The following is a 15,792-nucleotide window of genomic DNA, read 5'->3' on the forward strand; positions in this document are numbered from 1 at the left end:
AATACGTACATCATAACATGACATTACAAGTGAACAGGACAAGGGACTAGTACACACACACACACACACACACACACACACACACACACACACACACACACACACACACACACACACACACACACACACACACACACACACACACATAATCACAAACATTACAAGTAAACAGGACAAGGGACTAGTATGCACACACACACATAATACTTACATCATAACATAGAACATTACAAGTAAACAGGACTAGTACACACACACACACACACACACACACACACACACACACACACACAATACTTACATCATAACATATAACATTACAAGTAAACAGGACTAGTACACACACACACACACACAATACTTACATCATAACATATAACATTACAAGTAAACAGGACTAGTACACACACACACACACACACACACAATACTTACATCATAACATATAACATTACAAGTAAACAGGACTAGTACACACACACACACACAATACTTACATCATAACATATAACATTACAAGTAAACAGGACTAGTACACACACACACACACACACACACACACACACACAATACTTACATCATAGTCACATATAACATTACAAGTAAACAGGACTAGTACACACACACACACACACACACACACACACATAATACTTACATCATAACATAACATTACAAGTAAACAGGACAAAGGACTAGTATACACACATATAATACTTACATCATAACATATAACATTACAAGTAAACAGGACTAGTACACACACACACACACACACAATTATACATCATAACATGACATTACAAGTAAACAGGACAAACAGGACACACAGACACACACAGACATTTCATTAGATATGATTTGATTTATGCGTGACGGCACGTTGTAACCTGTTTGCAGAGCAGCCTCTTGGTGCGGTGCAGGTCTCTCTGACTCCCGGCCAGGGCCCGCTGCGTGGCCCCCAGCTCCTCCTGGAGCAACACCACCTCCTCCCCAGACACCATCTTCACTCGCAGGGCCTCCCGCCGGCACGTCAGCTCTCTCTGGACACAACGAAAAACAAACATAAACCATCTAATGTGAAGATACTGTTCGGGTTCCAGCCGCTGAAGTTCATCCACTACGATTTGGCAAGAATTGGTTTAATGACAGTAAACGTGTATTTTGTTTACTTTCACTCTTACTCATAGTATATATTCGGATTTGAATTCTTTATTGCCTATATTTATTGTAACGTATAATATAAACGATAGGGCGTACAGACAATCATATTTTCTCCTCATATTTTTGTATTCACATAAAATTGTATTGCCTATATTTATGTCTTTCTACTATTACCCTGCCCATACCTGTACCTCCCCTCCCCCATGCTGCTATGACGCCCAAACTTCCCCAAGAGGATCAATAAAGGAATATCTTATCTTATCTTCTATTCTTATTTATTTTAAAGTACTCCGCTATTTTGTTTTACGAAGGTGCTTTATGTATGATGTTGTTGTTGTTGTTGTTGTTGTTGTTGTTGTTGTTTTGTTGTTGTTATCCTCCATACCTGCTGACTTTGGAGCAGCTGACCGTGTAGTTTCCCCTGGCCAACCACCAGCTTCCAGTGGCCCAGAGCCTTCATCTTACAGAGCAGGCCAGTCAGCTGATGGTTCTCCATGTGCAGCTGGTGCAACTCTTCCCTCTGAAAGACAGTGACGAGCGAGGGAGTGATGAGCATGCGATGTACGAGAGCACGCTGTACACAAATCTAACCCTAACTAACCTTAATGTCATGCACTTGTTCTAATAAACTAACCTACACTGTAGCACTCAACACTTTGATGAACATTGTTGCTCAGCTGATAGAGTTGTGCCCTTCCCGATGACTTAGAATAGAATAGACTTTTAATTGTCATTGCACAAGTATACAACGAAATTGCAGGGGAGCTCCCACAGACCGTAGTACAACATACATGTAACACATAACACTGTAGATATAACAGAATAGTGCATGATGAAAAAGTGCATGAAAAAGTGCATGATGAGCGGTAAACATAGTGGTTTATCAAGTCCAGGTAAAGTGCATGATGCACGTGAGGGGACAGTCAATGATAATTTAACAGTCTGACTGCTTGGGGGAAAAAGCTGTTCATAAATCTTGAACTTTTCGCATTTATGGACCGGTATCTCCTCCCTGAGGGAAGGAGCTGAAAGAGGTGATGTGCTGCTGGGTGAGACTGGTCCTTGATAATACACTTGGAGCGGTGGAGGCAGCGGGAGGTGAAGACGGAGGTGATGTTTGGTAGAGGAGTCACGACGATCCTGCATTAAGTTGTCATTTAAACAGTGTACAGGCACTTCTGATATTACCCCTGAATGTAACGTGGCCGACGCAGCTGCTATCCGACGACAGAACCTCGACCTCGCCGTGTTACTGTACCTTCAACCGATCGTCGGTGAGACCGTCGCCGTCTTTGAGGGAGCCGTGAGTTCTCTTCAGCTTCGTTATCTTGTCCTCTCCCTCTCTCCTCACGTCGCTCACCATTAGACTCACATCCTGCTCCATCCGCAGGCGGTAGCCGTCAAGCCCGGCCTGTGTGGATGGAGACGGAGAGTAGAAGAGTTTAGAGATACGTGATTATTTAGTTTGTTGTATCGTTCTCCACCAGACGTTTGTCACATTAGGGTAAAAGGTTTCTACATTTTGTCCTTCACTTTACCTATGATGGAATGTTAGCATTGTTCCTCGTTAGAACCGTGAAACTATAAAAGTAGTTTCATCAGCTAGCTGGAAGCTAGGAGCTAGCTAACGTTATGCTAACGTTACATTTGAGGGAAATCCTAGAATAAATGCAGAAATGTTTCCCCACAAGATGACTGGTGTCTGGTGAAGAACAATAACAACATGAAACTCGCTCTTCTTGAGGCTTGTGGTTTTTTCTTTTAATACTTTTGTTTAGAAAATAGTTTCAAACCTTTAGTTGGATGCATGTGGCGTGGAGCTGGCGGACCAGCGAGTCATAACTCTGTCTGTATTTGAGGCCGAGCTGCTGCTCTAGATCAGCGTTCTCCTCCTCCAGGTAGTCCAGTTGGGCCCGGAGGCCTGAGATCTCCAGCATCATCCCACGACAAAGAGCCGTTACCTGAGGAACAGAACACTGCGTGTTATACTGTAGATCTAAGGCTACGTTCACACTGCAAGCCTTAGTGCTCAATTCTGATTTATTGCTCAGATCTGAATTTTCTGTTTGACTGTTTGACTGAATCTGCCAATATCAGATTGCAGTGTGAACAGGTCACGCTCCTGAATTGACCCGCATGCGCAAATTAACAATAAAGAAGATGGACGTACACATGGAAGACACTGAAGTCACAGTTTATGGTTTAATTTATAAGTTGATGTGCAGCGGAGGCCAGCTGATTAATTAATTAAAACAAATCAGACCTGTATCTGATTTAGAACTACATTATGAAAGTGGCCCAAATCATAATTGAAAAGATCATATTCGATGTGATTTGTGCCGTTCACACTGTCATGAAAACAAAAAACATATCGGAGTCAGATATGAGAAAAAGAAAAACAGATTTTTTTTGCCTGCAGTGTGAACATAGCCTAATAGGTTCAAAACTCTACCAACCGTGTGACAACTATGGTTGGCATACATTTTGTACTTTTTTGACAGGCTTTTCTCTTTTTTGTGTACGCTCCAATGACGTGCCTAGGAATATCATTACATACCTCACTGTGAGGGCTGCTGCTTGACTGAGTATGAGAATCCTCCAGGTTCTTCACGTCCTGACGGGACCAGAAATTAACAGGAAAAAGGTTATAAAGTAAACAATGAAAGGGGTTGAACTCAGAGGGCTGGATGTTACAGTGTGTGGGTGTGTGGGGGCGGGGTCCTAATTCTGATACAGATTATTGATTATTGTGATAATAATAGTCATAAGTGCATCACTGAGTACCTCAGATGAAAAGCCATATAACTCTGTTTTAAGTTTTCAGAGGAACAAGGTTTACAAACGGTACTCTATTATCTAAAGATGGAAAGTTTTGAAGGGTTGCGTTCATTCATAGTTAAAGACAGTAGAGGGTGTGAGTACTTCCTTGTGACATATATCACATCCACACTACAAGTTATTTGGATTGACTTCAACTGCAAATACACTGGCTGTCCAAAAGAAAACATAGTTAAGTGCAGGGGTTCTATTGTTTAAAACTTGAAGAGGGGCTTAAAGTTATAATCTTGACCATTTTCATATGAATACGTGTCTATTTGGCCTACCTCACCAACTAGTGATTCTACCTATAACCAGTTCATGAATGTTTTTACATCTGCTGTTCTTGGCTGTTCTAAACACTGGTGTCTGGCAGGACATTCCTGTTGTAAACACTAGTTTCTTGTAGGACATTCCTGTTGTAAACACTGGTGTCTGGTAGGACATTCCTGTTGTAAACACTGGTGTCTGGCAGGACATTCCTGTTGTAAACACTGGTGTCTGGCAGGACATTCCTGTTGTAAACACTGGTGTCTGGCAGGACATTCCTGTTCTAAACACTGGTGTCTGGCAGGACAGTCCTGTTGTAAACACTGGTGTCTGGCAGGACAGTCCTGTTGTAAACACTGGTGTCTGCAGGACAGTCCTGTTGTAAACACTGGTGTCTGGCAGGACAGTCCTGTTGTAAACACTGGTGTCTGGCAGGACATTCCTGTTCTAAACACTGGTGTCTGCAGGACAGTCCTGTTCTAAACACTGGTGTCTGCAGGACAGTCCTGTTGTAAACACTGGTGTCTGGTAGGACATTCCTGTTCTAAACACTGGTGTCTGGCAGGACAGTCCTGTTGTAAACACTGGTGTCTGGCAGGACAGTCCTGTTGTAAACACTGGTGTCTGGCAGGACAGTCCTGTTGTAAACACTGGTGTCTGGCAGGACAGTCCTGTTCTAAACACTGTGTCTGGCAGGACATTCCTGTTCTAAACACTGGTGTCTGGCAGGACAGTCCTGTTGTAAACACTGGTGTCTGGCAGGACAGTCCTGTTGTAAACACTGGTGTCTGGCAGGACAGTCCTGTTGTAAACACTGGTGTCTGCAGGACAGTCCTGTTGTAAACACTGGTGTCTGCAGGACAGTCCTGTTGTAAACACTGGTGTCTGGCAGGACCTTCCTGTTGTAAACACTGGTGTCTGCAGGACAGTCCTGTTGTAAACACTGGTGTCTGGCAGGACAGTCCTGTTGTAAACACTGGTGTCTGGCAGGACAGTCCTGTTGTAAACACTGGTGTCTGGCAGGACAGTCCTGTTGTAAACACTGGTGTCTGGTAGGACATTCCTGTTGTAAACACTGGTGTCTGGTAGGACATTCCTGTTGTAAACACTGGTGTCTGGTAGGACATTCCTGTTGTAAACACTGGTGTCTGGCAGAACATTCCTGTAGTAAACACTGGTGTGTGGCCGGACATTCCTGTAGTAAACACTGGTGTCTGGCAGGACATTCCTTGGAAAATCTGGCACACAGGACGTGGTGTGTTTTACATCACCAGCAGCAACAGCAGTTTGTGTTTGGAATGAATAGAAGATTAACTCGTGAATTTACAAGACGGAAAAAGCAAGTCAATAAAGTGCAAACCTACAACATGTCATAAATGTATAAATATAAATGTATAGATGTAGCAGTACTGTCTATCTGTATGTCATGTATGTCATATATGTCCTGATGAATTGAAAATGGGGGACCCTGATGTAAACAAGACGAAAGTCTTTCTCTGGTCTGCATCCCCTTAACAATTGTATGTATTGAGCTGTACTGTACTGTACCCATTCTGCAATCTGTTAATAAAGTTTTCAATCAATCAATCAATCAATCAATCAACAGCAATGACAACTTATCACCAATAGGTGTCGCCAAAACGGACACAGCGAGGATCTTCAGGATTGCCACTTTGAGTACCTGCTCTCTCTGGTGCAGCAGCTGAGCTTCCTGCTGCAGGATGCGCTCGTAGAACTGGGAGTAGAGCAGAAAGCTGCCGCGCTCGCGCTCCATCACCGAGCAGCCGAGCCCAGAGAGACACTGCTGCAGGTGGCCCTCTGAGAAGCTCAGCTGCGGGGAACATGGGAAGACTGTTACTGTAAAGGTTTACAAGACTGTTACGGCAAGACTGTTACTGTAAACGTTTACAAGACTGTTACTGTAAACGTTTACAACACTGTTACTGTAAAGGTTTACAAGACTGTTACTGTAAAGGTTTACAAGACTGTTACTGTAAAGGTTTACAAGACTGTTACTGTAAAGGTTTACAAGACTGTTACTGTAAAGGTTTACAAGACTGTTACTGTAAAGGTTTACAAGACTGTTACTGCAAGACTGTTACTGTAAAGGTTTACAAGACTGTTACTGCAAGACTGTTACTGTAAAGGTTTACAAGACTGTTACTGTAAAGGTTTACAAGACTGTTACTGTAAAGGTTTACAAGACTGTTACTGTAAACGTTTACAAGACTGTTACTGTAAAGGTTTACAAGACTGTTACTGTAAACGTTTACAAGACTGTTACTGTAAACGTTTACAAGACTGTTACTGTAAAGGTTTACAAGACTGTTACTGTAAACGTTTACAAGACTGTTACTGTAAGACTGTTACTGTAAATGTTTACAAGACTGTTACTGTAAATGTTTACAAGACTGTTACTGTAAACGTTTACAAGACTGTTACTGTAAAGGTTTACAAGACTGTTACTGTAAAGGTTTACAAGACTGTTACTGTAAACGTTTACAAGACTGTTACTGTAAAGGTTTACAAGACTGTTACTGTAAACGTTTACAAGACTGTTACTGTAAACGTTTACAAGACTGTTACTGTAAAGGTTTACAAGACTGTTACTGTAAACGTTTACAAGACTGTTACTGTAAAGGTTTACAAGACTGTTACTGTAAACGTTTACAAGACTGTTACTGTTACTAGTGGGTACCTTGTGTTATACGGTTTACTTTGACTCTTACTCATAGTATATATTCAGAAACAAATTCTTTATTGCCTATATTTATTGTAATGTATAATACAGACCCTCATCTGCACCTTTGTTTATTTTTCTCATACTTTTATATTATATCAATATTTTAGCATATGTTGTCTATCTTTTTTTTTTTTTTTTCCACTTTTTCTCCTTCTTTTTCTGTTTTTCTCCCATCCCAATTTAGTCGTGCCAATTCCCCCCTCCCCTGTCTTGATCGTTGCTCGCATGTGCCCCCCACTGGTCGGTCGTAGGGAGGGTTGAAGAATCTATCGCATGTCCCCTCCGATAGCCACTTCTTTTCACCTGCCAGCACGGACTCTCATTGGCGAGGTGTAACGTGTGGGAGGCTCACACTACCCTCGACATCTCCTGTCCTTGCTGTGCAGGCGCCCTGACCGACCTGTAGGAGTCGCTGTTTACAACAACCAGATTACCACCCATCGACTTCCCTCCCGCTGACTCTGCCAATTGAGTCAGTATGACGGCCGGCCCAAGCCGGAGGCAACGCTGACAGCCGGATTCGATACCGGTGTCTCATGCATTGGTGACGAGCACTTAGACCTCTGCGCCACCCAGCCGCCCCTGTTGTCTATCTTTATTATATTTATGGTATATAATAAAATTGGGTATCAGGATTCCCACAAGATATATATAGCCCAATTTTGTTGTATAAATGAATGGCAACAAGCAAATATAATATAATATCTAATTTCTGTGAATAACTCCAGACTCATGATCACTCACGAAAAATCACTGGTTCGAGCCCCGGTCAAGGCCGTTGTCGGGAAGTGGTGTTAAGCCGAAGTCCAGACTGAATTCGGTCATTAAAGAACCTTTAATGACACTGAACCAACACTGACACTGACACTGTTGACCACTAGGAGCTGGCCAGTACAACCACAGTCTGACACTGTTGACCACTAGGAGCTGCCCAGTACAACCACAGTCTGACACTGTTGACCACTAGGAGCTGCCCAGTACAAACACAGTTGGACACTGTTGACCACTAGGAGCTGCCCAGTACAACCACAGACTGACACTGTTGACCACTAGGAGCTGCCCAGTACAAACATAGTCGGACACTGTTGACCACTAGGAGCTGCCCAGTACAACCACAGTCTGACACTGTTGACCACTAGGAGCTGCCCAGTACAACCACAGTCTGACACTGTTGACCACTAGGAGCTGCCCAGTACAACCACAGTCTGACACTGTTGACCACTAGGAGCTGCCCAGTACAACCACAGTCTGATACTGTTGGCCACTAGGAGCTGCCCAGTACAAACACAGTCGGACACTGTTGACCACTAGGAGCTGCCCAGTACAACCACAGTCTGACACTGTTGACCACTAGGAGCTGCCCAGTACAACCACAGTCTGATACTGTTGGCCACTATAGGAGCTGCCCAGTACAACCACAGTCTGACACTGTTGACCACTAGGAGCTGCCCAGTACAACCACAGTCTGACACTGTTGACCACTAGGAGCTGCCCAGTACAACCACAGTCTGACACTGTTGACCACTAAGAGCTGCCCAGTACAACCACAGTCTGACACTGTTGACCACTAGGAGCTGCCCAGTACAACCACAGTCTGACACTGTTGACCACTAGGAGCTGCCCAGTACAACCACAGTCTGACACTGTTGACCACTAGGAGCTGCCCAGTACAACCACAGTCTGATGACCAACTGTTCGCCTGTTTTATAGCAACACTAATATCACCGACATCTAAGAAGGGAGATCTGAATGGCCCTTCTAAGGTTTCTCTTCTCCACATTGCCTGTGGTGCATTTTTTCCTATTGCTAGGTTTTAGTGAGTTTTTCCTTACCTTCACGTGGGGTATGTCTGGGAGTGTTGCATTTATTTTGCATTTTCTTTTTTTTTTTTGGTTTTATGGTGTTTTTGTTTTGTTCTTGACTTATTGTGATGTTTCTTCTTGACTTGTTTAAAGAAGACGTGTCCTGCCCATGGGGACATTAACGTGTGTTGTCGGGCCTTATAAATAAATTTTATTTGATACTGTTGACAACTAGGAGCTGCCCAGTACAACCACAGTCTGACACTGTTGACCACTAGGAGCTGCCCAGTACAACCACAGTCTGATACTGTTGACCACTAGGAGCTGCCCAGTACAACCACAGTGCAGTCCACTGGAGCAGTTGGGGGTTAAGTGCACTCAAAGGCACTTTAGTGGTTGGTATTGAGGGACGGGAGAGAGTTATTCATTCACTTCCCTGCCCAGATGTTTGCCCCATTTGTCCCGGGGGATCAAACACACTTCTCTAACCTGTAGGCCACCGCTGCCCTGCTTATCGGGGCTGAACGCCTAGTGAGAGAAACAGTGAAATTAAAGTAAAAAACGTTCCCCATTTTTCAGAGGACCTCCTGGAACCCCCTTCAAGGACCCCCGGGGGTTCCCCGGACCCCACGTTGAGAACCACCGATCTTCAAGTCTCACTCAGACCCTCCTACCTGTCCGTCAGCCTCCTCGGCCTCCTCCATGAGCTGCTGGAGGAATCTCTCCACGATCTGCGGCCTCTCCGGGGACACGCTGTGCTTCAACTGGCCTTTCTTCCACAGCTCTGACCAGACAGAAGATCCAGTTTCAGTTTCAGTTTCAGTTTATTTAAAAAAAGGACAGTACACTTTAATAAACATTGCTGTAAATGTGTCGGTTTTAGCCAGCTGGCTAATTCGCAACTGTAGTCCTTTTGCCAAGATGTTATAAGATCGACAATACACCTAGAACAGAAGCGTTAAAAGCAATCCAACATAATAGTAAAAGCAATAATAAAATACACAATGAACTGAGTAAAAGTGATCACATGTTTGATTGGTTAATAACCAGGTCTTGAGTTTTTTTTGTAAAGGTGTGGTAGGTAGCACAGTGTCTTATTTCAGTTGGTAGGATGTTCCAGAACTGAGTGGCTCTGACTGCAAAACAGTACTGACTGGAGGAGTTAAGAGTCGGGACTCAAATTACTGCACCACCCCGTTACATTCTATTCCTTCTATTTCTGTACTTTTCCGTTAGGAGTTAAAGGTGCAGTCTGGTAATATATTCCATTAGATTTGGGGTACGCCGTACACACATTTACCCTGTCGGAGTCGGAGAGCAGACTTTTCTTTTTTTCTTTCAGCATAACCCATTATAACTAGGGATGTCCGATATTATCGGCCTACCGATATTATCGGCCTACCGATATTATCGGCCGATATTGGCATAAAAATGTGATATCGGAAAATATCGGTATAGTTTTTTTTTTTTTTTTAACCTTTATTGACCCAGGCAAGCAAGTAAGAACAAATTATTATTTTATTTATTGTCAAAGTATGCATAATGTTGTGTTAATTACACAACAAGAGATATGTAATGTTAATTACCTGAAATTATTCAGTTTTTGGGGGGGGGGGGGGGCCCTGCATATATCGGTATCGGTTGATATCGGTATCGGAAATTAAGAGTTGGACAATATCGGTATATCGGTATCGGTAAAAAAGCCAATATCGAACATCCCTAATTATAACTTATAACTTAAACATTCCAAATGTAAACATGCATATTGAAGGCTCAGAGGTAACACACCGTCAGTCCTTGAACTCGAGAACTATTAAGGACCTTCTGACCACTTTAGTGTGTCTGACTCTTAGCCACCAACAACTGCACGGACTACAACTTTGACGTATATCATGCCAGTTAGGGTACCTTGTGTATACTGTTTACTTTTACTCACAGTATATATTCAGATTTAAATTCTTTATTGCCTATATTTATTGTCACATATAATATAACCGATAGGGCATACAGACCCTCATCTGCATCTTTGTTTACACTGTTTATTTTTCTTATATTTCTATATTCAGATAACATTTTATTGCCTATATTCTATAGTCTTTCTACTATTACCCTGCCCATACCTGTACCTCCCCTCCCCCCTCCGCCATGCTGCTATTAAGCCCAAAATTCCCCAAGATGATCAATAAAGGAATATCTTATCTTAAAAAACGCAAAACATCTCTTATATAAACAAATGTCAATTGCAGGTGTGGATTGTGCCTTTAAATGATTTCCCTGTAGACTGCATGGATACCTGTAGGCAGGCTTGCGTCTTGCCGGGTTCGCTCTGCGATGACCAGGGTCAGCTCTCTGGAGACCCTCCTCTGGACCACCCTGATCATATCACACTCTGTGCTCTCCAGCAGTCTGTGGAGCTGAAACACACCCTGATCATATCACACTCTGTGCTCTCCAGCAGTCTGTGGAGCTGAAACACACAGGGATCATCTCACACTCTGTGCTCTCCAGCAGTCTGTGGAGCTGAAACACACCCTGATCATATCACACTCTGTGCTCTCCAGCAGCCTGTGGAGCTGAAACACACAGGGACGGCTTCAAACAAGAACTGGAAATGTCCAAAAGTAGGATAGGAGCGTAGCAGTGGATGATGTTACGGATTACAATTCAAAGTGTATAATCTGTAATCGATTACAGTTCAAAATAATTCTTCCCGACCCGGTTGATTTGGTTAATATGGTTATCAGTGGTGATTAGGAGGAACACGCCCACATTATGGGACATTCGTTTACCGTCTTCTCAAGTTTCTTTATTAGTTGTCATACAGAAATACAGAATACTTTGCATGAAATGCTTCTCTCCAGAGTCGGACAAGATGATAGATACCAATTTCCTGTTGGCCAAAAACACCTCTCCTGGAGATTTAAAGGTGCTGTAAGTGGTATTTTTGTATGTAAATAAAACAAAAACAAATCATTAATCTCTAGCAATGAAATACATTATTTTTTTAAGAACATAACTCAATTTGCATGTTCAAAAAGGAGTAGGAAGAAGTATACACTTATTTAATCCTACCCCTTTTCCACTACTCAAAATGAATGTAATTCCTTTCTGATTTAAATCCTTACAAAAGAAATATATATGCAAAACATAAAAAAAAAAATATATATGTAAAACATGAATAAAATAAATCCCTTCCTCATCCCTGTACCTCGTGAAAATAATTTCTTTATAACTCTGTTTGAATTGTATTATGTTTGGACATTGCTTAAGCACAACATTCAGACTGTTCCACAGTTTCCCTCCACATCATTTGAAATGCAATGTCTTCTCCTGGTAGTACGTACACACTAAGAATTGATTTAGTGTTAAAGGGAACAGGACGCCTGGTACCTGCCACGCCTTCACGTCTCCCTCCGCAGCTCCAGGAGGGGGCAGGAGAGACTGGCTGTTGAAAACCAATGCCTCGTATTCGCCCTCTGTTCCCAGTTGTTGGGCTAAAGCCCTCATGCTGGGGTAATAGATCTCCGCTCTGAAAAGCAAGCAGAGCCACTCAGAATCAAGCCATTCTGGTAAACGATGTGTCCTTACTTTGAGACCAGAACATCCTAATGATGTAATAATGGCCTGCTGGCAGTTGAAAGATTATATTAGATTCAAATGTATTGCCATCATACAGCACAACGTACAGTACAACAAAAAGACGTTTGGCATCCAACCACAGTGCAAATGTAGCAGTAAAGTGCAATAGTACACAATGTACAGGTGATTAAACTGGGTATAAAATATATAAACGAGTACTACTGAGTGAGTATAGTGCTAATCAGATGAGTTGTAGTATTAATATGTACAGTGATACAGGTATAAAGACACTATGGTAGTAGTCATACTGGCCAGCAGCGTAACTAGTACCCCAGTTGCTATTGCATGTACATATTTGTGTTTCATTACACGTATATGTACATACTTACCAACCGTTTCGCCTGTTTTATAGCAACACTACTATCACTGACATCTAAGAAGGGAGATCCCCCCTTGAATGGCCCTTCTAAGGTTTCTAAGGTAAAGAAGACGTGTCCGGCCCATGGGGACATTAACGTGTGTTGTCGCCGGGCCTTACAAATACATTTGATTTGATTTGATTTGAGTAGGTAAGGGATATGTACAGATATAGTATCTACAGATATGTAAAATAATTATGTACAGTGCTGGTATGTACAGACAGATGTGGATAGATATATATACGGTAAGAATAAATATATATATATGGTATATACAGCATTATCATACATGGTTATATGGAGTTATATGGGTTATATGCAGGTGTATAAGTAGGTAAATAGAAAGCTATGGAGTTCTAGGAATTCATACTGTAGAGGCAGAGCTCATTCCAAAAAAACTTTAGACCTGAAAGGGTGGATGAAAGTGTATTGATTCAAACGAAACGACACGGTCGAGAGGACAGAACCGCTGAAGGCCTGGTAACTCACGCCGGCCCCTCGTTGAGACAGCCAATAAACACACAGTGTGGCCTGGCCTACTTTCTACTGGGTCAAGGTCGTGGATTCATTTTTTTATACAGACTTTTTATAGTTAGTTTTTACAGTGAGGATACAGTGTCTTAGAGGACAGACACACGGAAAGAGAAAAACACATGCGCACACACACACACACAGACACACATACACGGTAACACACAACACACTCTACATTGGGGGCGACAGCACCAGCACATACGCACATTTACATTTACATGTAGTCATTTAGCTGATGCTTTTAAGGATAGTAACATAGTATATAGTGGTAAGGTACATAATAGTAAAACACGATAAAAAAGGAAAAAAGGTTATTTACTTTTTTATTCTTTTCACAATACATACGGAACGTGGGATGCACCTGTGTATACTGTATATACTTATATACTTACTCATAGTATATATTCAGATTCTAAGTGTTATTGACCAATGTTACTATAATGAGCTGTATGTGTATGAACCAAGCATCCTATGTGAAGCACTTTGGTTGACAAGTGTCATGTTTAAATGTGCTATATAAATACATTTGATTGATTGATTGATATTTATTGTAATGTATAATATAACTGATAGGGCATACAGACCCTCATCTGCACCTTTGATCACACTGCCTACTTGCTCATATGCTTATGATTCAGAGTTAATTATATTGTTTACACTGCTTATTTTTACTGTACTATAATTCTATTGCCTATATTTATGTCTTTCTACCATTACCCTGCCCATACCTGTACCTCCCCTCCCCTCCCCTCTCCCCCACGCTGCTATGACGACTGAATTTCCCCAAACCAAGGGGATCAATAAAGGAATATCTTATCTTATGTAATAATAATCAGTTGCACCGCAAATGGATCCACTTACCTGTAGAGTGTGACAGACTGTGTATAGAGGGCTGGCGTGTTGATGGCCTCCCACTTACCTGTACGTAGAGTGTGACACACTGTGTGTATAGAGCGCTGCCGTGTTGATGGTCTCCCACTTACCTGTAGAGTGTGGCGTGTTGACAGTGGCGAATCCTCCTGGAAGCCAAGGGAAGCCAGGCTTCCCCATTATAAAAAAAAAAAAAAATTGGCATCCCCTGTTATTTTACCCATGCGACGCCACTGCGTGTTGATGGTCTCCCACTTACCTGTAGAGTGTGACAGACTGTGTATAGAGGCGTGTTGATGGCCTCCCACTTACCTGTAGAGTGTGACACACTGTGTATAGAGCGCTGGCGTGTTGATGGTCTCCCACTTACCTGTAGAGTGTGACACACTGTGTATAGAGCGCTGGCGTGTTTACATTTACATTTACATTTAGTCATTTAGCTGACGCTTTTATCCAAAGCGACTTACAAGTTCTGTACGACAAGTCATCAGGAAGGGCACAACTCTATCAGCTGAGTAACAATGTTCATCAAAGTGTTGCGTGTTACAGTGTAGGTTAGTTTATTAGCACAAGTGCATGACAGTAAGGTTAGTTAGTTAGTTAATTATATTATTATTTCAGATAATGGTTGAAGAAGTGCGTCTTAAGTCGACGGCGGAAGATTGGACGGGTTTCGGCTGTCCTAACTGGGGTGGGTAGTTCATTCCACCATTGTGGGGCAAGGACTGAGAATAGGCGGCATCTCTTTGATGACCCTCCCGGGGCTTGGATAGGAGTAGGTCTGAGGCAGCCAGAAGATGCAGAGCGTAGGGGTCTTGAGGGTGTGTAGTTAGAGACCATTGACCGGAGTGTCATGGCCTCCCACTTACCTGTAGAGTGTGACACACTGTGTATAGAGCGCTGGCGTGTTGATGGTCTCCACGCCCAGTCGTCTGGGAGCCCAGCGCTCCTTGAACACCTGAAGCTGCTTGGTCAACAGCAGGAACCCCTTCAACGCAGCCTGGACCTGGACAGGATCCTGGAGGCCCGGCTCTGTGGTGTCTGAGGCGTGGAGCATGTCTTCAGGCTCCAGGCTGCTCTCCTCCTCCTCCCCCTCCTCCTGGAGACCACACACACACACACAGCTGTTTTAAAACCAGATGGACTACTGCATTCACTGTTCATACTTTTTGAACATTACTGTTCAATTGCACAGCCCTGCTGAATATTCCATCCCAATGTATTGTTATTTTTATTCTAATTAGTGTATACATGTACATTTAGTCATTTACAATGAAAATAAGTTTGGTATCCAACCAGAGTGCAAATATAGCAGTAAAGTGCAATAGTAATACACAATGTACAGGTGAATAAACTGGGTATAAAATATATAAATGAGTACTACTGAGTATAGCTAATCAGATGTATGTACAGAGTTGTAGTATTAATATGTACAGTGATACAGGTATAAATACACTATGGTAGTAAGTCACACTGGCCAGCAGCGTAACTAGTAAGGGATATGTACAGATATAAGTATAGTAGTTACAGATATGTAAAATGGATGAACATAATGAATATATATCTTTTTACCCCATCAGGTTTTCCACTACAG

Source organism: Notolepis coatsorum, assembly GCF_963971535.1.
Source record: "Notolepis coatsorum genome assembly, chromosome: 3".
Classification (NCBI taxonomy): domain Eukaryota; kingdom Metazoa; phylum Chordata; class Actinopteri; order Aulopiformes; family Paralepididae; genus Notolepis; species Notolepis coatsorum.